General features: G+C 43.3%; 1 protein-coding gene across 2 annotated transcripts in view; it reads right to left on the reverse strand.

Annotated features, from left to right (window-relative positions):
* RABGAP1L (RAB GTPase activating protein 1 like) overlaps positions 1 to 25,560 on the reverse strand; it is a 298,612-nt gene that overhangs the window by 154,420 nt on the left and 118,632 nt on the right. The gene's annotated exons all lie outside the window — the stretch shown is intronic.

A 25,560-nucleotide genomic window follows, 5' to 3' on the forward strand; every position in this document is an offset into this window, starting at 1 on the left:
ATCAGGCCAGCGCCAGGCCGGGGTGAGGTTGGCGGCATTGGGGCAGCGGCGCGCGGAGGAGGGAAAGGGCGGCAGTGCAGCCCGGGCGGGGGAACAAAGCCACTGGCATCGGGGAGGTGGCCCCATGGGGCGGGCCCGCCAGCATCGGGGTGTCCCCCCGCGCGGGGTGGGCCCACCGGCATCGGGGCGTCCCCCAAGCAGGGCGGGCCCACTGGCAATCAGGGCAGCCCGCACACAGTGAGGGGAAAGCCACCAGAATCAGAGCAGCGGCGGCGCGGGGCGAGCCTGCCAGCATCGGGTCACCCGGAGTGCCAGGGAACTCCCAGAGCAGCGGGGCCCTGGGGACGCTGCATGGAGCAGCAGCGGACATAGCCTGGCCCCGGGGACGCTCCACGGAACGGTGGCGGGCATAGCCTGGCCCTGAGGATGCTGCACGCAGCGGCGGCGGGCATAGCCTGGCCCCGCTGGGTACAGGTGGGGCCCGGGGGCCAATGGCTGCCGGGTTAAGGCAGGGCCTCGGACAGCAACCATGCAGGGGGAGCTGGGGGCTGATCCTTGCTGCAAAAAAAAAGTGCGCCTTATAGTCCGGTGCGCCTTATATGATCTACAAAGTTGCAAAATTTGCCGACTCCTGGGGGGTGCGCCTTATAGTCCAGTGTGCTTTATAGTCGTGAAATTACTATAATTGGGACCTGTGGGGGCAAGGTGCGAATCACCACAAGAAACTCTGGTTTTGCTTTTTTTATACTGATCCAATTTATTCCTACTATTGGAAAAGTGGAATTCACTTTCGATTGCCTCCTCAGATTCAGATCAATACAGCACTGACAACAGACAGTGTTTATCTGGTCATGTATGGGTAATAACCATGAAGACCAGACAGTGAAAGGACAGCACAGTACACAGAAATAATCCAAACTTAAATTTCAAATGTTACCAAATGTTATGCTTTTTAGTGCATTTGATCATTTCTCAAGCACTTCACACAGGTAGTGTATAGGAAAAACTAGATTTTAGGGATACTGCAGCAGTTTTGTCTTCTTGTCAGAAATCAAGGAACCCTATGTCCATTTCTTTTTTAATGATTAAGTTTAGTTATTCTAATTATTCTGACTATAGTGGGGAAGTTATCTATAATGATAATAATATAATCTTGTTACTTCACAATAATCTCTTACCGATTCCCTTGATTTTCAAAATAAGACACAAACAAAATTTCTGTTGATGTCTGTGCAAACTCTCAACGACAAAAAAAAAGTGTATCTCTTTAAATATGCTAATTCAAAGTGAACCAACAGTATGTCCTTGGCACCTCTGACACTCCAAACAATGAGCACTACAAAAGGGAAAATCAATGCTTTCCTATTCCATAAGAAACAAGGAATAATCATGAAACATATAAAACCAACTGCATTCATCATAAGATGCAATTAACTCATTTCAGTATAAACCCCTCCAGGCAAGGAAGAGTAAAGCAAAATTGTAACAATAAAATGAAAACAAACCACAAAGAAATGCTAATCCCTTCATGTAAAGGGTATTTCTGAAAAAATACAATGAGACAGTGCTTGTTTTCAACCTACAGAAGCATCTTCCATGCATTTGCAGTTGAAACATGGCTCATTTATGTAACTTGGGATGTTAAAGGTTATAATAAAGAAAAACTAGCAATCATGGACCTTTTAAGTAAAGCTAAATTTACTTCACCTACTTCTTGAGTTCACCACCCAAGAAAAGCCCCACAGCTGGACTCAAGTGTATTTTCCTACTATACTTTTCAAGGGTCCACCATCAATTAAATGTAATTTTATGATTTGGGGTTTTTTTTTTACAGCATTTCTAGGTCATTGTGTTTAGCAGAATATCCCTTCCCCATTTGTTAGATAAGGTTGTATCCACCACCAGTTAAATCTCATGCACCAGGCTGTGCTGCAAAATCTTCCAAAACTCACACGGAAAAACTCTCCAGGAAATAAAACTGACTTAGCAACTTCCATGTCACCATATCCTTTTCACCTCCAGGAACATCCAAGAAGTTACTGGCAGAAGCAGTAACAAAAAGGGCATCCTGTTATCAGGAATGACAGGAAACTGGAAAGGCACAAAGCGGACCTCCCGTACGGCTCAGCAGGACTGGCTAGAAAGAAACTTGAACCTCCTGAGGCCTTCTCCAAACTTCCAACAAAAACTACTCTTCATGAATCAAGAGAGATCAAGGTAAGTTACGGAGATAAGGCTACCGTGAGAGGTTGCGTCATTGGTTTGTGAAACCTTGATTGCCTTTTTCCACCTCCTCATTTTCGCTTTTTGGATTTCTAGACAAAATGCTTCTTAAGAAATTTAGTTACTGTATGCTATGTATATTTGCCTGAAGTGTAGGAGAGGGTCTAATATGTGCTTAAATCACCTCAAGTGCTTAACACATGTGATTATGGTCAACAGCAAAGGGGAAAAAAATCTGTTGGACTCTCACTATGCCAAGGAGTGAGTGGGCAATAAGTACCAAGGAGAGACTAAATTACAGGACAGAGAAATCTAAGGTAGGAGAGAGGGAGACAGAATTAAAAAGAAAGGGATAGAAATGAAGACAAGAAGAGATGGTGAAATGGAGAGGGCCAAGAAGAAATAAAACAATACAAAGTATGAGAGATAAAGGAAGTACCAGATAGGCTGCATTTAGTTCCCATTGATTCATAAAAGGAATAAATCAAGTATCTTAATTTGAATGAAAATCAGTTTTGGTTTTACAGTATGTAAGCTATGGAACTTTATAAAAAATAGTTACAGCTAGAGAGGTAAAAAGGCTTTTACTTTTTGGATATTACATATAGTAGACTATTAAAGCAATCCTACTGGTTAAAGAATTCTTCAAATCCTACAATATGCAGCTGATGGAGATGAAAATATAAACTTTTTAAAGCTGCTTATCTTTGTACTTAAATAACTGGATATTGACTTTTTTGGACATTGTTGCTTGTTTCTTGTAATTACAGTAATTTCACGACTATAAGGGTGCACCGGATTATAAGGCGCACTTTTTTTTTTTTGCAGCGAGGATCCACACATAACAAACTAACAAATTAGCAATGGAATTGCGCAATCGCGGGGTTTACTGGCAGATGCTCAATTTGCAAACATTTTTCACAGACTGGTGTAGCCTTTAAACGCAGCCCCAGGTGCCCTCCCCGTGTCACGGGCCTCGTCACTCTCGCCTGCCCCCAGCGCTGGCTGGCACGGCTCACGGCTCAGCGCTTCCGCAGCGCCATCCTCCCCTGTGGCTCGGCACTGCCACGGCATCGATCCCCTCATGGCTTGGCTTGCAGCTCGCACTTCCAGGTTGGCAAATTTCCAAACTTTGTTCATATATAAGGTGCACCGGATTATAAGGTGCACTTCTGGGTTTCAATCAAAATTTTAGTCAAAAGGGTGCACCTTATAGTCGTGAAATTACTGTAATTATCACAGCTAAAAAGAACTACTGAAGAAAGCCTTGTGTGCACTGTAATACTCTCTGATATGGACACCTACCGCTGTTTCTGAAAGGAATACAGATAACCAACACCGGGTCATGTTTCCATCACTCTTTCTAACAAGATCTGCTATATTTGCATTACACTTCCCCATCATGTTTTTTAACTGACTCTTTAAGATCTCACTTGGTTCCAGCATGTAATTCCTCAGTTGTGTGACCTTCATTCCCTCACAATACTTTCCTTACAGGGCTTTAATGACGTATTTGCCACTTTTACTAGCATGGACAACTGCTACCTCACAAAGTGAAGGAAATATTAATTGGCAGAACAATTTAAAAAGTACATAAATGTACACCAGGGAAAATTACAAATAAAAACAGCTTTCTACTACCTCTGAATCTACGTTTCTGTAACATCACATTCATTTACATATCCATTTCCTTCCATTTATACATAACAACCACATTTCCATGTAAGCAGTATTTCTGAGTCGCATGCGGTTTATATATTTCGTATTTTCAGAGGCTACTCTTTCTAGAAAAGTGAGTAGCCTTTCGGTATCTATGCATTTACAGACTAACAGACCATATTACTTTGGGCTACTTCACTTAAAAAGTGAGATCCACACAAGGTTTAGAACATTAAATATGAAAAGAGAACATAAAGCAGTTTATTGTGTTCTCTTTTATTATTTAGTACTGATTTAAAACTGAATGCTCTACACTGTAGTCAGTCAGTGGCATGATACCCTCTGTAGTGCAAGGTCTCAACTAGAGCTTGGTGATTAGGATTCAGAGTTGACGATCCTTGTGAGTCCCCTCCAAATCAGGTTATTCTAGGATAGGTTTGTAAGAGTGTACATCACCATTTTCAAGAAGCACAGAGCATGGCAAAAGGATTAAGTAAGTCCCAAAGAACATCACATGATACTCAAATGCATTCTGTTTCCAATGGCAAAGTAAGGAGAAAACTACTTTACAAAAGTTATTGTTATTGCTGACATATGAAAGCAAGTAAATTTAAAAAAACCCCAAAACAACAAGCAAGAGAACTGACACCCTTTTCTTAAAATATGATGTGTATCGCAGTCCAAGCTTGCTTGTTACTAGGCAAATTGATTCTGCATATATGTGATAAGTAGCCTGGTGGGACAGACAGCCCTCCCAGTGACAGGGATAGGCCAAATTCTGAACCAGACTGGGATTTTACCCAATAGGTTCCTGCCTGGCTGCAAAGGCTATTGGTCAGAGAGCTGGGCAGCCTGAACTTTGAACCAATCACAAGTGCTTGCCGAGGGACATTAAGAAGAGTAATTAAGGTTCTGTTAAGAACGATAAAGTGCTTTTTGTCAAATGGATCACAGAGTGCCGTGTCTCTGTCTTGGACCTGGGTGTCGTCGAAGTTACAGATGTGCATCTAAATTATGATACGAACAACCCCATGTACCAAATCTGTGAAATTGGCACTCTCCTGTCATAGACTGTGGCAGAGTGGTCAAACCTCAACTTGTAAACGCCTTCACTCCAGATCAAGAGGAAAAACCTGCCAAGGAGCTCAGTTCAGTGGAGTGAGAAATCTCTCTTCACTCAAGGGGTCTCATATATAATACTGGCTGCATGTGCTAGTGGCAGTTGCTGAAACTTTAGTTCATGTGTAAGAAAGAGTGAAAAAAAAATTCAAAACCCACAAAAATCATATTAAGTCTTCATAAGGACTGCAACACAGCTATCCCACTACATCACTGCAATAAAACTGATCTTTGGAGCAGAAGGATGATAAAGCTGCAGAACCATTGTGATTGGCATCTCCTTTTGCTGCCTTACACAGGAATTATCCAATGCTTTTCAGGGTATAAAGAGCATTTGAACAACACCCGTGCTAACATGCCTTAACTTTTGGTCAGCCCTGAAGCCGGACTGTTGTAGGTCGCTTCCAACCAAACCACTTTATTTCATTTTATTCTAAAACTTCAAAGACACAACGCATTCCCACTCCCTTCTCACATCTTACAATTGCTGTGTGATACCTTCAGCAGAGGACAGAGGCTTCCAAATCACAGCAAACTCTCTGAGGGCACACAGACCATACAAGCACAGAGCACAGCCAGAAGGACATTTCTACCAACTTAGTGGGTCACAAACAGAACCCCGCTTAGGAAAAATTAGACAAAATGAGCACATTTCTTTTTGGATATGCTAATTACTACTGGAGAGCATTATGGTGAACATCTTTAATGTGCATTTTGGAATCATAAACTTTCCCAAATTGTTTTTTAACTATGATCCAAAAGGATCTTGTCTAAGGATCCATCTAAATGACTTATTAAGATAATGAGTCTGGTTTTTGTAGGAACAGACAGAACAAACATTGATCAGGGCATTAGTAGTATTGAGTCTCAACAGCAGTTTCACATTCACAAGACCAAGAAAGAAAAATAAATTTACTATTACAGAAAGTAGGTTACAGCTTTTCATGAAGAGACTGGGAAAGGGAAAAGATCAATGTCCCATTATATAAATGTCTTATTAAGGTAGAATATAAAATATGGAAAACACCCAAAACTAGATAAAACTAGATCTGAATCTGAACACAAAATGGTACAAAGTCTTCCATTAAGTACCTGCAGCTTTTTCTGCAATGAATCAGTCAGCATAAACACAGGTTTCTATTTATAGCAAAACCAAAAAATGTATGTCCAGGAAATACCTGGAATGTCTCAGCCTTCTGCTCTCCTACATGACAAGTTTTACCCAAGTTTTCTTTTACCCAAGTTTTCTTTTACTCAGAAAATATGGCAGTACAAGCTGGCTCGTACTGGGCATCTGAATTGGGCAAATATGGGAAAAGCAATCTGGTGGGACAGACAGCCCTTCAGGGACCAGGGATAGGAAAGAATCGGAAACAGACAAGGATTTGGACCTATGATTCCTGCCTGGAATGCAAAGGCTATTGGTCAGAGGAGGCTGGACAGCCAGACTTTAGACCAATCACAGGAGCTTAGAGAGAAACATTTAGGAAGCTATAAAAAGAGTTGTTTAGAACAATAAAGGGTTTTTGGCCAAAAGAATCACGCATACCTGTGTCTCTCTCTCTTGGGGGGCTTGGGCAAACAAAGCAACAAGAAAATTTTTATCATCAAAGATTCCACAAGTATTCGACTTGATGCACAATTCTTACAAATCTAACAAGAAAAAACTAGGATATTCTATTCATAATGAAAATTTAAATAAATAAATTTCTATTTATGTCCCAGTGTAAGGTAGGGAGTTAATAATTTAACAGATAATTCTAGTTTTAAATCTTAAAAAGCTTTTATCTAAGTTTTTTTAACCCCATTAAATCTCCCAATGCAGTGCCACAGTGGCTTAACAGTATCAAAGTTCACAGCCTGTTATTTTTAGCTCAGCCTTGCTTTGTGTGATAGGAAAAAACACAAAATACAGAAGTTCAGTCTCAAAATGGATTTTTAAATTATCTCTCTAGTTTTCATGAAGCTCAATTTGCTGCTTCAAAGCAAGTTGTAGAAAAATGACTTAAACGTTCTGCCCAATCTGAGCAGCAATGTCAATTACATATCAAAAAATGGCATACTAAAGTCATAATAAAATTGAAAAAAAACCCCCAAAACAAAAAAAAGAGTGGGGGGGGTAGAGGTGAGGTTCCAGGTTTAAAACTCCAGGGATTCATAATATCTAAAATACAATGATTGTAATTTTTAAGTTGCCTTATATTAATTCATATACTCTAGTGTTTAAAGAGCTCATCACAAATCAAAGTGGTGGGGAGAAAGATAAAAATTCCCGATTTCACCTGAAAGATAACTCAGTATAGAGAAGATGGAACCTCCATTTACCTCTGCTAACACACACAAGAAGTGCAGTTCCACAATGTCCAGAAGTCATTAACTCTGCTTGTTTCCCACCTCACCTAGGGATAACCCCTTCCTCCATGAAGCACATTTTAGGTTGGGCTATGAAGAGCTCAAAATCAGCACTGTCTCCAATTCTCAGGCCCATCATATAATTAAATAATCCAACTGATCTTATGCTTATATGTCCTTTAACAAATACAACCAAAATACTAATATCTAAATTACTAACTTAAGCATTTGTTACTCCGTTTGCAAGTCACATGATTCTTGTAATTCTTAGTCATCTGAAATAGGTCACATATTTGTAGCTTCACAGAAAAAAAAAGAGATACATAATGCATACAGCTTCAAATAAAATAGTTTTTGCCTTGGATTGTTTCTTCCCGTGCACTGTTCCAAGAAAGCAATACAACATGCTGCAAAAAGGCAATACATTAAAGAGGGGTCTTTTATTTGTCTTTGAAATTATTCATAAAAAACAAATGCTCCAAGAGCAGACTCATCAATAATCAACAGGATGATAGGAGGAACCTTGCAAGACAGAAACAAGCAGTGCTGGGATGACTCTGAGCAAGAAAAAAGTAGAAAAATATGGAATAAATACTCATGAACTACACTAATGTGGGTTAAGATCCCCTACAGCATCACTCATCACTGACACTGACCATCATAGGATGAAGCAGCAAACCAGGTGTTTAGGGCTGGCAGAAGTCTCTGTCTTCATGAATTAATATTAAAGTGATGACCGACACAAAAATATTACACTCAAAGTACACTGAACACACCTTAAATACAGACCAAAGTGCATTACTATCACTGCAGGTGCAAAGAAAATGTATTTTTCACACCTCTTTTCCAGTGGATAACCTAGGAATAGCCAATGATGTTGTGGAGTTGTTTTTTTGAGAGAACAAACATGTATTTCAGGAAGTCTGCAAAAAACTGAACCCTCAAACCAACAGCCCAGACCCTTAAGTATTTAACTGTTAATCTGTAGGCCAATAGTTCTTCACACTTCGTTAAGCTAACTACTGACTTTCCAGCTGGCTCCCAGAGAGAGAAGAGAAGAGCAGCTTTACCAGTGGGCTGCAATTACAGTCTGAAGTGCTGGGAATAGATGAAGCTGCTCAGAGGTTCCCAGACATCACCTCAAAGAGAAAGGAAAAAGCCAAGAAAGGGATTTATTCCAGCTAGTCAAAATAAAATTGCATGCAGGAGTTGTCTAAAATCCACATTTTAAGGGGTTTATAAAGAAAGCACCAAGGGATGACTGAAATCACTAAAGATACTGCCTGGGTTCTGCTGTTACATTTTGTCAGCAAAACTACTAGAATTTTTCAAGACCTCAAAGAGTGTCTGTAACATGAAAGTAGTATTTTAATTTCTAAGGATAAAACTGTCATTATGGAAAAGTGTGCAGCTCCAACCTGCATAGCCACTCACAAAAACTAAAGTCAACAGCTTGTAGAACTGTTTTATACTTCAGAACTGATTTTGTGAGGCCAAATGACAGCAATTTAACCCTAAAAAGAAACAGGAATCCTATTGGAAATTAAGGGGATTGAACATATTGACCATCACTTCGAGTCAAAGAATGAATTAACCTCTGCCTCGATTAGCCATCCCTTTCTGAAATCCTGTATCCCAGCACTGTAAAGAGCACATGGCAATTGCAGTGACCATGGCTTGTGTGGCCCCCTCCCTTTGGCTGTACATCCCACACACTCCCCCAAGCCAGTACCACCGCTTATCTGATCACACACTGAACTAATCTAGGCCACAGCTACCCCAGAGGAAAATATATCATTAATTTCCATCCAGGTCAGCTCCCTGGTGACTCTTCCCGGCTGTTCACATGAGCCACAGCGGCAGTGGAAAAGCAGAGGAGGTGGGAATGGTCAGCAGGGCAGGCCAGGGCATAGGACTGCAGCTGCCCCAATTTAAAGTAGCTGAAGCTCTCAAGGAACTCCCTCTCATCTTTACCAATTCTGTACCACTTTATATTTCATGGAGGAAAAAGTTTAAATATCCTCTGCAACTGAAAATACAGGAAAGAACACAGCACAGGAGCTTCTTCCCTAAACAAGTGCTCAGGTAGGAGCTGGCACGATTCATTAGCAGCTATGACATAGAATCTCCCAGATTACCTGTGTACCTACTATGTTACTTCTACCATTTAAATATGTGTATATATCTATATGTGTATCTATATGAAGAATTCTGTCTGCTGAAGCAGTGTAGGAATGGACATCTGTTGCCAACAGACAGACTGGTTGTGCTTGATGGGGAGCTCATTAACATCATTAACATTGGAGATTTCAGTGCCTCCTACCTTCACGCAGTGCTCCCTATAAAGACCAGTTAGCTCTCTAGTCAGGAAAGTTATCTGCATGTCTAGCAGCCAATCCTATTTTATTTTCCTCCCTTAATTAGTTTCTAATGTATTTCAGTACTATCACAAACAGTATTTCTAATGTTATTTCTAAATGCAGCAGTAACATAGTGTGGTATTTCTTAATCTTGAAAATCTATTGAAACCAATACAGTTGAAACTTTAAAAAAAGTAATTTACGTGGTAATCAGTCAGGCACAGATCAAAACTTGGCTAAAGACTCCTCTGCCAGGATACTGAAGCCAAAAATAAAAATCTCAGCTACAAAGAAATGGAGCCCAGCCAAGTAAATTTTGTACAAAACCACACTAGGAGGGCAATACACTGAGCAAAGAATTGGATTTCCAATCCCTCATCTTTTCTGTCAAAGATGCACAGTGCTGACAGTACAGATGGCACTGACTCAGTCCTAATCAAAACAAATGAAGTTGAACTTCTTTAATAAGAAGAATGTATTTTTGTTGTCCCATCCATTTTAAAGCAATCACACAGCAATAAAATCATTCAGACAGCATAATAAATGCACAATGTATTATAACAGAGGTAGTATTTTGTGAACATCTGAGAAAGTTTGTAGCAAATGATTAAATACAGAGATTGAATCAAATTGAATTGTAGGTAACTTTTCTGTCCTAATATAAAGATCAATTAGTATCATACCATTCATCTTTAAATGAAGAAATCTTGTTCAGTTTTTTTATTTTTAAAAGAAACTTTACAAGGCAACACACTTGAATAAAAAATACCCTCATTAGCATTTAAATTCATATAAAGGACATACGTGGGAAAAATTATGGTAATGACTTTGATGACATTTCATTTTGCTAGCAGCTTTAGAATTAAAATCTTCATGCTTGAAGGTCAGAGAGAAACGAGGAAAACCTGGAATAATTAAACAGATGTACCTCATCTAGATCACTATGTCAGTGCTGTACACAATTCAAAATGAAAAAAATCTGTGTTTTTACTCGGTTGTCTTTCTTTTCAAAATAAAAATCTAGAATATTTCATAACACATAATATTACCCAAAAGAAGACAGAATTAGTACATGGCTTACAGTTAAAAAAAATCAGTAACAAAAAAATAAAATGGGCTTTAATGGTCAATAAGATGAAGCAAGAAAATTCACCTCCAGCACAAATCAGGCAGGCACAGTGCATTATGCCTTCTTGAGTTATCAACAAGCCTGTGTCTGCAGTTCCATGTTATTCCATGAAAACATGGTTGTGCTGCTGCTCCAGGCAGTGAGGGAAGCAGCGGAAGGCTCTGGCACAACAGCACCAGTACCTGGTTGGCACCTGGGAAACACCCTCACAGCACTGAAAAGGCAGAAGTAGCTGGAAGGTCAGGGAACTTTCCTTGGATAATATAAAACTTAAGGTCATCTCTCCTTATTCTTCCTCCTCACAGGCTTTTATCAGGCAGGCATCCAACTGCACAAGCCCTACTGCTTTGGATTTCTCTTTTTATAAATGTGCCATTGAACCCCAAGTCAACCATACATACACAGGTTAAACACTGAAAAAATCCATGTTTTATCCGATCTGATTTTAAATAAAAAATAAAATAAACAAAACCTCAAACTTCATGATGCAAACAGTAAAATTAGTGATTTTAACTAGTAATTTCACAATTATAAGCTGCATCTGACTATAAGTAGCACTTCTGGGCATCGGCAACTTTTTGTTCTTTGGCCATATATAAGCCGCACCGGATTATAAACCACACTTTCATTTGCAGCGAAGAGCCACATGCAGCAAAAATAATGAATTAGTAACAATCGCGCAATCACGGAGTTTACTGGCAGGTGCTCAATTTGCAAACATTTTTCACGGATTGGGGTAGCCTTTAAACACAGCCTAAAAACTAAAAAAATACAGAGAAAAATCACTCACTTTTATTAAACCTGCCGGCTCCGCTCTCACCCAGGTGAGGGGAAGGCGCGGCCCAGGGGGGCGAGGGCAGTGGGGCCGGGAGGACTGGGGACCCGCTGCCCTGGGCTGTCGGACGCAGCAGGGGCCGCAGGCAGGAAAGCTTCCTGGCGAGTGGCGGAGCCCCCCGAGTGCCGCACCGGCCCACCGCGGTGCTGGGGTGTCCCTGGTGTCGGGTGGGCCCTGCTGCTTGCTGGTTGGGCCAGTGCCCTGCCCCAGGCACTGCGCGGCAGCAGGTGGGAGTGCAGAGCCCAGGCCTGCCGGTGTCGGGGGCTGGGAGACCGGTGGAGCCACTTGCAGGGGCCCTGCAGGGCCAGGGAGCGCTGCCACTGCCCCACCACCAGGGCTGGGAAGCGCTGCTGCTGCCCCACCATGGCCGGGGAGCACCGCAGCGGCACTGCCGCCGGGGCTGGGGAGCACTGCCGCTGCCTTGCCACCAGGGCCGGGCGGGCTCCGGCTCGGCTCGGGGCTGCTGCGGGCTTGTACTTCTTGGTTGGCAAAATTCGTAACTTCGGCCGCTCCTGAGTATAAGCCGCACTTCAGGGTTGGGACCAAAATTTTAGTCAAAAGGGTGCTGCTTATAATCGTGAAATTACTGTAATCTGCCTCACTTAACTGTTGTGCAAAGAAGACTGAAAAGCACATTAAAAAAGATACTACTAATGTAATAAAAACAGCCTGTTAGAATTTTATTAATTCTCTTCATGAATATATATTGTGCTCTGCAATTAAAATTCTGTGTGCCTGAGTCGCCATGGCAGCACAACTTCCGCAGTACAATAAATTCTTCCATCTCAGCCAGGGCCAAGGCTACAAAGCTGGAGGCAGGCTGGATTTGAAACATTTCAGGGCAACCAGTGCAGACAGGGCAGAGATTATGAAGAAAAAATAGCTCCCACTGGATAGAAAATGCAGGAATCCATATTAAGAAAGCCTTGGGAATTTCCAGGATGACTTGTAAGGAATGCGAATTCTGAGTTCTTCTTCCTTTTTCCCCCATCTGAAATTGCCTTCCTGGTGCCCTAATAGCTAAAAACAACCCTGCCAGACTCTTTGGGCAGCACTCACCTTGGGCAGCACTTACCTTGGGCAGCCCAGCTGGAGCTATGAATAGCGCTACTGCCATCTGCCACCCTATCCAACACTATCCCTGTGCTGACAGCACTGCCAGTGGATGGCCAGACCTTTTGCCAGGCCTGCAAGAACCACACTGCCAGGCACAGATAATGAGGCAAGGAGAAAAAACAGGACCACCACTGTGATTGTGTGTGCAGACACATCTCTTAGTCTAGAGTTCGGACACGGTTCCTCACAATGACACTATCCTCGCTTTCAGTTTCATTAGAGTAGAGTACAGTAATTTCACAATTATAAGCCGCACCATTTTGACTAAAATTTTGCTCCTAACCCGGAAGTGCAGCTTACACTCAGTAGCAGCCAATATATGAACAAATTTCAGAAATTTCCCAACCCGGAAGTTCGAGCCTGCAGCAGCCCCGAGCCGAGCCAGAGCCCGCCTGGCCCCGGGGGCGAGGCAGCACTGCCCGGCCCTGGGAAGCGGGGCGGCGGTGGCGCTCTGTGGCCCCTGGCAGCGGGATGGCGGCAGCGCTCCGCAGCACCAGGGGGCAGGGTGGCGCTCCACGGCCCAGGGGGGTGGGACTGCGGCAACGCTGCCTAGTCCCAGGAGGTGCGGCGGCACTGCCTGACCCTGGGAGGCGCGGTGGTGGCGGTGCTGCCCGGCCCCGGGAAGTGCGGTGGAGGCAGCGGCCGGGCACGCCGCACCCCTGCTTATCAGTGGCAGTGCCCAGGCACGCCTCACCCCCGCTTCCCGGTAGCAGCGCCCAGTCATGTTGCACCCCCACTTCCTAGTGGGAGCAGCTGGGCACACTGCTCTCCCACTTCCTGGCGGCAGTGACTGGGGATGCCGCTCTCCCTCTTCCTGGCGGCAGTGGATGGGGACACTGCTCCCCCGCTTCCTGGTGGCAGTGGTAAGCGGGGCCGGACCCGCTCCCTGGCGGCCGCCCCGAATGGGGCTGAGCCAGTAAACCCAGTGATCACACAATTCTGTTACTAATTGGCAACTTTGTGAAAGTTGCACACAGATTCTCGCTGTGAACAAAAGTGCAGCTAATAATCTGGTGTGGTTTATTTATGGACAAAAAACAAAATGTTGCTGACGCCCAGAGCTGTGGCTTATACAGTAATTTCACAACTATAAGGCGCACCCTTTTGACTAAATTTTTTCCCTGAACCCAGAAGTGCGCCTTATAGTTCAGTGCGCCTTATCTGATGTACAAAGTTGTGAAATTTGCCAAATTGGAAGTGTGAGCCGCAATGGGGGGGCGGTGCCACAGGAGCGCCGAGTCGTGAGGTGGGGGCAGGAGCGGGCGGCCACAACCGGCAGGAGCTGCGTGGGGAGGGAGGGAGCTGCTGCCGGCCCCAGCCCGGGCGGAATGAGAAGTCGGGCGGTGCCGGCCCCGGCCCAGGGGAAACGAGTACCCGGGCGGCCCTGGCCCAGGCACGGAGGGAATGAGAAGTGCGAGCCCGCAATAGCCCCAAGCAGAGCCCACCCGGCGGCAGCATCAGAGCAGCAGCGGCGCGACCTGGGCAGCTGCCGAAAAGCGGCGCTGGCTGAGCCCCTGCAGTCACCGAAAAGTGGCGCCGGCTGAGCCCCTGCGGTCGCCAAATAGCGGCACCGGCTGAGCCCCTGTGGCCGCCGAATAGCAGCGGCGGCGGCTGAGCCTCTGTGGCCGCCGAAAAGTGGCGGCGGTGGCGAAGTCCCTGTGGCCGCCGAAAAGCAGCGGTGGCCGAGCCCCTGTGGCCACCGAAAAGCCGTGGTGGTGGCAGTGCAGCCTCTGTGGCCACGGCAAAGCGGTGAGAAGTGGCACAGCCGCCGGCCAGGGGGAAGCCGGGATGCAGCGCAGCCACGCGGTGGGAGCCGTGAGCCGTGAGCGGTGCCCGCCGGCACTGGGGGCGGGCGGGAGTGCTGGGGCCCACTGCACGGGGAGAGCGCCTTGGGCTGCGTTTAAAGGCTACACTGATCTTTGAAAAATGTTTGCAAATTGAGCACCTGCCAGTAATTCGTTACTTTGTTGCGCGCCATGCAGCTCCTCGCTGCAAAAAAAAAGTGCACCTTATAGTCCGGTGCGCCTTATACGGTCTACAAAGTTGCAAAATTTGCCAACTCCCGGGGGGTGCGCCTTATAGTCCGATGCGCCTTATGGTCGTGAAATTACTGTAATGCCTATCCCATGGAACAATGAGCACATATGGCCACCATGACTGAGAAACATCTGATTTCACTGGTGAAATGCACTGCACTGAAGTTGACTACAAAATTATTGTCTGGCACAGCCAAATAACATTGCTAACTTGAGAAAAAAAACCATTGTATTGAAAGGATTCAAGGTCATGTTGGACAAATTGGTCTAGTGGAAGATGTCCCTTCCCATGGTAGGGGGCTGGAACCAGATAAGTTTCAAGGTCCTTTCCAAATCAAACCGTTCCATGATTCTATGATAATCATCTTTATTTTTCCCCTGATTAAGTACTTTGGGGCTTGATTCTGTTCTCATTGTGGCCAGAGGCAGAACTGCTACTGATTTAGCTATGCTATGGCCACACTGTTCATAATAAAAATGATATCAACATAAAAATTCTGCCATAATTATTCAGAAATTATATAAAATTCAGCAGTGCATTTCTTGTATTTCTACATCTATCCTTGTACAGTTGCAATCAACGATTCAGAAAAAGCACACATTGGCTAATATTTCTAAATGGTGTGGTTCTGAGTACATTAGGTTCCCTGATATTCTTGATGCTTTAAACATCGATGTTTCGTTCCTCTGTTTGCTCCTGGGTTCATCCCATAGAGACTACGGGTAATTCTTCTGTACTCAGGACCTGTGCTACTGCACATGGAACACTCCATGCTCCAGGTCAGGTCCATCTGTTTCGTCTCTTTTAACTACTAAGTGGAGAGGGAGCAGCAGAGATCCACCAGAATGGCTTAAGTCTGAAGCCTATGACACAAGAAAAGGCCAGGGCTGCCTAGTTTAAGTGGACAAAGAGAAGGCCAAAGTGCAAGCCAACTGCAGTCTATCAAGAGGGAAACATCCTTCTCTGATTCTCTGTGTTCTATACTTATAGAATCTCCAAGTCATTTAAGCCAAACACATTTTTTCTGCAATTAGGACATGGCTTGTTTGTATTGGTACACTGGTATTTTCTTAATACACAAAATTTTAATTTTCTATTATTTTGATACAAAAACTGGTTTGATATAAATTGTAACTGCTAAAAGCCTTTCCAGTTAGAAAAAAATAACATCAAGTGATAACCTTTCGTTTATCATAGCCATATCTATGAATAAATGAGTAAATTTATAGCCTCTACATAAATGTCTCCAGCAGCATTCAAACCTACTCAAAGTGTTCTGCCACCAAATCAAGCAATAGTTCCTAATGTTTTCCTAAGAGATCATGCTAATTGCATCATTTTATGATGATGCATTTTAAGCTCAATTTTGCCTGCAGTCTTCCAGCTTTTGGGGGTCTGTCAAATTCTAAAGAAAATACAGCAATTTCACGACTATAAGGCGCACCCTTTTGACTAAAATTTTCCCTTGAACCCGGAAGTGCGCCTTATAGTCCGGTGCACTTTATACAATGTACAAAGTTGCAAAATTTGCCAAACCTGAAGTGTAAGCTATGAGCCATGGGGGGAGCTGGCAGTGCCACGGCAGCCGGCTGGAGGCGGGCCCAGGGGCTCGCAGCACCACCCCTGCCGGGTGAAGGCGGGCCAGGGGGCCCGTGGTGCCGCCCCTTCCAGGTCCAGATGGTCCCGGGGGCCCATGGCTGCCGGGTGAAGGCGGGCCCGGAGGCCAATGGCTGCCGGGTTGAGGCGGGGCCTCGGCCAGCAACCACGCAGAGGGAGCTAGGGGTGGAGCCTCGCTGCAAAAAAACCATGCGCCTTATAGTCCGGTGCACCTTATATGATCTACAAAGTTGCGAATTTTGCTGACTCCCGGGGGTGCGCCTTATAGTCTGGTGTGCCTTGTGGTCGTGAAATTATTGTACTTATTTCCTCTACCTATAAAATCTAACACTTGCAGAATGGGAGCTGGATTTTGAGACCTGTCTGCGCTCAGTTTTAAAAGCCAGGTAAGTCTCAGTGAATTGCCAGAACACCCCCTGCTCACGCCAACAGCTTTGTGAGCACAGTCACACTAACACAACTGTCACTCACTCATCTTCATGAAAGAGATGTGAGAATAACAAAACCTCATCTACCCCAGGCTATTGTCCTCTGAGATGTCCTCTACACAAGTACACTCATACCGTCCAATGATGGTACACTGGGAAGCCAGTGCACCACCACATTATTCAGAGTGGATTCAGACAGGTCTGTGAGGTTTTCCTAGACCAAGTTGTAGACTTGATTTACTGACAGCCAACAGTCCTGCTCCCAGGGAAAGGCCTGACTGCATGTCCACTAGACACTCCTTCCCCATCTTTGGCTGTGCCTCCTGGATAGACCCTGCAGGCACACAAAGAAGCTTGTCCTGTCTCTGCATCTATTTAAGACCTCTACTATAAAGACTGGAGTTCTCCAAGAACCCCTGGAGTAGAGAAGAAACTGATAAATTAAGATTCCACTTGGGAATAATGCTACTAACTTGACTAACTAATGAAAGTCATCTGCTGTGTGGGCTAAGAACATGTTCCAGCTCAGCTCACTAGTTCACATAATCATAGAATGGTTTGGATTGGAAGGGACCCTGAAGATATCTTTATCTACTAGACCAAGATGTTCCAAGCCCCATCCAGCCTGGCCCTGAACACTTTCATAGATGCAGCAGCCACAACTTCCCTGGGCAACCTGTGCCAACGCCTCACCAGAGGCACTGGTTCAGAAGGATGACAGCTGGGGATCAGTGTTTTTTCCCCTGATAGCAGCCAGGATCTTCCAAACTTTTCCCACTTCCTCTGAGTGAGCATAAACCATGCCTGCCTGCATACAAAGATTTGTCAGGAGTGAGGTACCTAATGAAGTCACTTCAGTACCTACAGAGCAAGTCAGGAGGAGGAGATAACAAATATGCATGTGTATTTTTTACAAGATAAATCTTTCTGACAAGGTAATCTCTAATGTACTCTAACCCACGTACTGTTAACTTGTGCAGTTTTGGCACTTTAAATATCCACTTTTGCTTCACATGGGAATTCACCCCAGCAGGGGAGCCAGTGAAATAGGAACATGACTGTTCTCCAGGCAGCCAGCAGAACTGAAGTTTCTCATAAGTGAGTCTATCAACGATTTTGTTTCAATTATATATTCAGACTGACAAATTGGATAAAACGAATCCTTTGTTTAACTTTCATCTCATCCCTGAGAAGATAAATTCACCTGCCTGAATAAGTAAAAAAAGCACAGATGAGGTTTTTTTAAGCACACAGAAATAGCAAGTCATGGAAAAAACTGAGGTATAATCAAATAGCTTAAAAAAAACCTCTTATCAGTACAGAAATAAACAGCCACATTTGTCTGCAATTTTAGAGTTCTTTTGTTCTAAAACAAAATCACGGAAGTGTTGAGGTTGGGAGGTACCTCTGAAGATTGGCCACTCCAAGTTCTGCTCACATCAGGGCTGCTCAGAACCACATCCAGTCAGGGTTTGAATATCTCTAGGAATGGAGATTCAGCTGCCCATTCCCTTATTTCACAATTCTCACAGTAAGAAGTTTCTTCTAAGCATTAAACAGAATAATCTGTGTTTCAGTCTCTGACCACTGCCCTTTTGTCCTGTCACTGGATAACTGTGTTTGCCTCACTTCCTTACCAGCCCCTGTCACCAGGTTTTTGTACACATGGTAAGACCTTCCCTTCCCTTCCCTTCCCTTCCCGAAACTTCCCTTCCCTTCCCGAAACTTCCCTTCCCGAAACTTCCCTTCCCTTCCCTTCCCTTCCCTTCCCTTCCCTTCCCTTCCCTTCCCTTCCCTTCCCTTCCCTTCCCTTCCCTTCCCTTCCCCCTTCCCTTCCCTTCCCTTCCCTTCCCTTCCCTTCCCTTCCCTTCCCTTCCCTTCCCTTCCCTTCCCTTCCCTTCCCTTCCCTTCCCTTCCCTTCCCTTCCCTTCCCCCTTTGATGTGTATTTGCCACTAACATTTAAAACCTGAGCAGTTAGTAAGAGGTCAAATTTTATGAGCACGTTGGCTCTCTCTGGACACTACACCTTCCAAAACTTCAGCACTGCTATGAATGGGCAAAACACACCAAGTTCACTAACCAGTATCTTTGGAAAGAGCACTTCTTTGATAATGTCTGTATTTAGAGGAGATTAACAAATTTTTTTTGATTTTGCATCAGACAGGAAGTTTCCATCACAGTGAGGTTTCCAGGCCAGAAACCAGTGTTTTGTTTGTAAAATACTAAGCCTGAAGCACTACAGGAGAGTAGGAGAACAAAAGGGTTTTATCATTATTCTTCACACTTTAATTACCATTATCAAATGCCAACTGAGACAAGCTATTTTTAAACTCTTCCACTGATTCTGTAATTACATTAACTTAACACAGATTTTATTCTTTTCTACTTATACAGGTCTATCCTAAATAAACCTTAATATATTTATGCACAAAGTACCACAGGATACTTACACACAAATCAATTTGAAAGCAGCAATTTCCAGACACAACTTGAGGTTAAACTTGTCAGTTGAACACCCACAAATTACAAAAGAAAACCAAAGGACACACTAAAATTATTGAGCACTTCAATAGCAGAGATGACTGTTCATTAAAAGATTTGCTATTACGTGGTAGAAATACAATTTGTAATAGTCCAAATAGAAATTGACATGGTGTCATTTCAGTATTACTTATGCAGTACCATTTTTATACATCCCTTGAGAAAACAAACAATGAAAACATATTTTTCTTTTTTTTATCATCACTTTCAGAGTTAACATCTGCCATTAAAATACTAATATTTATCAAAAAGCAATGGAAGGTTATTAAATTCCTTTACTAGATCATAATGATTGATACTGAAAATTTTCAGTTTTACTTATCATCAGTTTTGCAAGCAAGCCTCTTCACCTTAGACAAATCTACAGTAATTTCACGATTACAAGCCGCACAGATTATAAGCCGCACTTCCAGGGTGTCAGCAACGTTTTATTTTTCCTCCATATATAAGCCGCACCAGATTGTAAGCCGCACTTTCGTTCGCAGCGAGAATCCGCGTGCAACTTTCACAAAGTGGCCAATTAGGAACAGAATCGTGGGAACGCAGGGTTCACTGGCACGGGGCTGTGCGGGCTCGGCCTGGCCCTCCCGCTGCCACCACGGAGCTGCCCCGGCCTGGCACGGCCCCCCCGCCGCCGCCGCGGAGCTGCCCCGGCCGGGTTCGGCTCCCCCCTCCCCCGTCAGGGAACAGCCCCGACCCAGCATGGCACCCCCTTCCCCACCGTGGAGCTGCCCTGGCCCGGTACAGCTTCCTCCTCCCCTGCCACAGAGCTGCTCCGGCCCGGCACAGCTTCCCCTCCCCTGCCGCGGAGCTGTCCCGGCCCAGCTCGGCTCCCCCACTGCCGCCGCGGAGCTGCCCCAGCCCAGCTCGGCTCTCCCTCCCCCGCCGGGGAATGGCCCCGGCCCAGTACGGTTTCCCCCTCCCCTGCCGCGGAGCTGCCCCAGCCCAGCACGGCTCCCCCGCCGCGGAGCTGCCCCGGCCCAGCACGGCTGCCCCACCACCGCCGCGGAGCTGCCCCGGCCCAACTCGGCTCCCCCTCCCCTGCTGGGGAACGGCCCCAGCCTGGCTCGGCTCCCCCCTCCCCCGCTGGGGAATGGCCCTGGCCCAGTACGGCTCCCCCCTCCCCCACCGGCCCCAGCCCCGCTCCCCCGCGGCCGTCGGGGGCGGCCCTGGCCCTGCTCAGGGCCGCACAGGCTCGGCTTGGCTCGGGGCTGCTGCCGGCTCGCATTTCCGGTTGGCAAATTTCAGAATTTTTTTTCACATATTAGTTGCTCTGGAATACAAGCCGCACTTCCGGGTACGGAGCAAAACTTTAATCAAAATGGTGCAGCTTGTAATTGTGAAATTACTGTATATTCTGAGCTAGATAGATGTCTTTCTGGAGGCCCTGGATAAAAGGTGTCCAGCACTGAAGCTATTTTAAACATGGAACCGTTGAGAGAAATTGATAAGAAAAAAAGCCACAAACCCACAAAAAAGTCTTATGAAGAACAGCTGAGTCAGCTGGGGTTGTTTAACCTGGAGAAAAAGAGGATCAGTGGGGACCTTTGGTCTCCACAATTCCATGACAGGAGGTGGGGTTCTGCTTCCAGGGAACAAGTGACAGGATAATAGGAAATGGCCTAACACCAGCCAGGGGGGGTTCAGATTGGACATTAGGAAGAATTTCTTTACAGAAAGGATGCCCAGGGAAGTGGTGGAGCTTCCATCACTGGAGCTATTCAAGGAATGACTAGACACAGCACTCAGTGCTCTGGCCTGGGTGACAAGGTGGGGATCGGTCACAGGCTGGACTTGCTGACCTTGGAGGCCTTTTTCCCAGTCTAAATGATTCTGGAATTCTATTCTATAGAGAAGGAAAGTGTACACTTGGATACTGTGAAAAGGTAGAAGAACAGCCCACTGGAAAGAAAGGAAAAGTTGCCCACTAACAGCCCAGTAAGAACCAACACATTACATTATGTTACATTCCATTAGTGTTGACATCTAACACTTCAAAAGCAGGGATACAAAGAGAAAAATGAGTGAACTGTCACAGACTAACACACAGAGACAGCACTACAAATTGGAACTAGTGCCAAAAGGTTTTCCAAATTCTTCCTTTTCTGGACAAAGTCCTAACAAGGATTTGGACTCATGTTCAGATGGGCTTTTTCTGGCCAAACAACCCTCACAATTTTTAATGCCAGATGGTTGAGCACACCAAGAAAGGCAGAGCACACCTATCTCACATCTGTTGTCTGCCTCAAGGCTGGGACCTTCAGACATGAGAAACAATTCTTCCATATCCTCCCCAGTGAGTAGTCAAAGGCGTCTCTCTCAAACATTCAAAGAAAGCAGACTATTATCACAAGGAGTGTTAAAGGATGGACAAATGAGGGAGAAAAAATGCAATCTATTACCCTGAAAAACTATTTTTAATAAATCTGAATCTTCATAAACAGTCTATTAACACAAGTTTTAAAGGTGAAGAATAGAAATAAAGAGGAAGGATCCCAAACCATAAAAAATTCATGCTGTTTGATTTGAAAAGCGTCTCTTTTTTACACATTTTGAGCTGGAGCAATACATGCTTTTTAGGAATATTCTTAGCATTGTATAACTTGCACATATGTGCTAACTCAAAATATAATGCAACACTTCACTGTTCTGGAAAACTAAAGGAATGCTAAGTATAGCCCAAATCCTGAAGTGTTTTTTTAAAAAATACCTAACTCATTCATTCTATGTTCTTCTGCTTTGATAATTATTTCTTTTCATCTCTCTCTGACTCACACACTGAGGCGACCAAAGGAGAATGAACAAATAGAGGTAGAGAGGAGTTGAGAAGTGGCATGGACTTGAAAAGCTCTGAATGCCTTCAATCATCTGGAAAATCACAAGTACCAATCTTTTAACTTCTCTTATTAAAGACTTATGAGCTGAGCAGCTCTTAGGAGTTCACTGCTAGGTGCAATTACATTTTAAAGACTTTTCCTCATTTTTTGGTGCTGCTTTTCGTATCTAACACAATATTTAAACAACTATACTTTTAATTCCATAATGAAAAACAGAACCTGACTTGCAGTTGTGAAGGGCAGGAAAAAATTGTCCAGGAGGTCCTAGAGAGGAGCCAGAGTTCCACTATTCCTCAGCCATGCTGGTTTGAGACATTCCTACTCATCTCTGGATGGAAAACTACACCTTGATTTTATGGGAGACAGAAATGACAGTAAACCATGCTGAAACTCTTAACCAAAAGCAAGGGAAAGTTGCATTTTCCCCACAGTGAAGTGTGCTGTGTCAATAGTGCTGCATCCGTCTGCCCCAAATCTCTGAGGGCATCTCAACTTCTTAATATTGCTAGACTGCCATCATGATATGAAACAAAAACTGAGAGCAGAAAGAATCTTAAAAATGGGGAAAGAGAATAGGCATGATGGTCTCCACCATGTTCAGATTTTAACTGATGCTCATATACAAATCTGTGGCAAGATTTTGAGTCATTGCTTCAAATATCTCCTTTACTCCAAATTTTCTGGCTAATTTTGGCAGCTATTGTCAGCAGGTATTTTAGAAGTGCAATCCTCAAAAAGGATATTGCATGTCACAACTCACTGTGCCACATCCATACCAACCCACACCCACAACGAATTGTACTGGATAATTGGTCACATTTGAAATATAAGAACTAAATTTTGTAAGGACTAAAAATTTCTCAGCACTCCCTACAATTAAAAGACAATAGTATGTACAATACGCTGTATTTCAACTCTAAATTTAGAAAAATCACTATCTCCAAGTCCAACACAGAAAGTCTAAAAGAAATTAAAGAAATTAAACACACAAGTAACATTTTATAATTAAGAGAAAGAAGTGAAATACAAAATTAATTTTAAAAAGTTAAAGTTGCTGTTTCAATCAAGTTGAAGTGCATGAAAATAACATTGTGGGACCAAAACACAAGGTTGTAAAAGAAGCCTCCTTTTTTTCAAGGAGGAAGATCAGTAATTCTGTCAGTGCTCAGGCCCAGGAGATGGGAACCAGGAGAAAGGGAATGCATTTGAAAATAATCCATGTCAGACTGCTAATACCAACATACATCTCTTTGATGTTAACAGAGACCAACAAACACAAACAGTAGATATTCTCTTTGTATTTCTTCTCTGCTTTTAAATAAAGAATAGATTTTGTGAAATGAAAAGTTTTACTGAAAGCTACAGAAACAATCCTGCAATTTTTCAGCAATTATTTAGCAATTGTTGCATTTAAAGAGAAAAAACTAGTGATTGATAATTTCTCCCAAAGAACAAAAATTTCTGTTGATATGAGCAAGGTTCTCTATCACTCTATTTTTATTCCTGATTCTCCTCTACAGATTTTTTAACAAAATCAAGTAACTATTAATTTTTAACTCCCCATTTTTTCAAGACCTTAATAAATGCTCAGACCTTGCAGATTCCAAGTCCTCTGGCTCTTAATAATACAATCATATCTGGAATTGGTTTGGCATGTAAATGGAGCAAAATAACGTACTCAGAGAGTCTGTTTGTACCTAATGAAATGGTTATATAAAAAAAATTTTTTTTCCCCTCCAGTATTTTCAAGCAGGGAGAATGCTTCTGCAAACCAAAACCCCCCCAAACATTTCTTTCTAAATACCTAACAGCAGAAACAGAACATAGCACTGCTCAAAGGACTGTGGACATGGAATTAGCACTGGTAAATCCTACTAAGACAGACTTTTCCCACTTTCACAGTAGAGGCATGGCAGGTAAATTGAATGAATTAATTTTTCACAATAGTGAAAAGGAGGAGAAAAATATTTTTAGAAGAGAAATAAAAACAAGGTTAGTTTTTAAGAGAAACTCTCACCTGAGATGATCTCCTTCCAGGATTCCTACCAATAATTCCTCTTGGCAAATATACAGACAAGAAAATCTAAACCCCCAAATAAAGGAATAAGAGTAAGGCAAGAGTCTGGGCTGGTAAGGAAGTTGCACAAAGAAAATTAATTACTTTTATTAGTATGTGTACACTGTAGGAACCATAACATACATACCCAACCACCTGAGTCTAAGCATGCGATGTCTTGTACAGATACAACTTAATTTATCTTTCATATAAAATAGAACAAATCAACATAAATGCCTAAGTTGGAGCAGCTACACTACAGCCCACGTTGGGTACTGGAACTGAGCAGTTGAGTGACCTACAACATATGAGCCTTGTTTAGAAAACTGAAAAAACATCTGAAATTTTTCATAAAAGAAAACTTCTCAATTGCACACAGCATTACTTAGAGACTTCTTTTTGCATATACTTCCACAATGATTCAAAATCTTCCTTACATCAAACAGTAGCAAAACAAGTAAATTTTTGTATATATCTACTGTGATTACATCATTTGCCTTTTTTGTGCACCTACTGAAAAACATTCAATCTGAGCGAGTACATTACCCCAAACCTCCTTGCTTGCACTGTGCAGGATATTTTTTGTCTTATTGAGCAGCCTCACTGAAAACTCCTCCCTTTGTTTGCAAATCCTCAATCTCACTAATAAAAGAATCTCCTTATTAGTAAACCTAGAGCCCATATTATTTCTTTACTAACACTAATGGCAATGAGGTTGCTGCCTCATTTTAGCTTCGTGCGAGCAGCACAGCTCTACCTCAGCTCTGACTCAGACATCCTCATTTTACCATCATTATTCTTCAAAATCTCAGGTTGAGCAGTGCTCTAAATCATTATTACTCTTAGTTTTTACCTTTACTTTAGTTATTGATTTTAACACAAAATACACTTGCTTTGCTAAGAAAAAAATACTGTTTTTCCAGTATATATTTCCAGTATATATTCCATAATAAAGGAATATTTTCCAAGCCTTTTGGCATGATGGCGAATCAGAACTTTGGAGGGATGCAGGTATTAAAGCACAAGATCAGCAGTCAACTGAACATAGTAATACAAAAGTTCTTAACATAAATGGGGAATATGATAATAACTATTAAAATTTGTGCAACAGTTGTAACTTTTTATTTAAATTGTGTACGTATATATATTTAATATGTTAGATACTAATGAAATCTGAACAGTATAAAAATTAAAAGGAAAACTGTATTAACATTTGACTTGTAAGGAGAAAATGACTGACTATAATTAAG

This window comes from Catharus ustulatus, chromosome 9 (genome assembly GCF_009819885.2).
Source record: "Catharus ustulatus isolate bCatUst1 chromosome 9, bCatUst1.pri.v2, whole genome shotgun sequence".
NCBI lineage: Eukaryota > Metazoa > Chordata > Aves > Passeriformes > Turdidae > Catharus > Catharus ustulatus.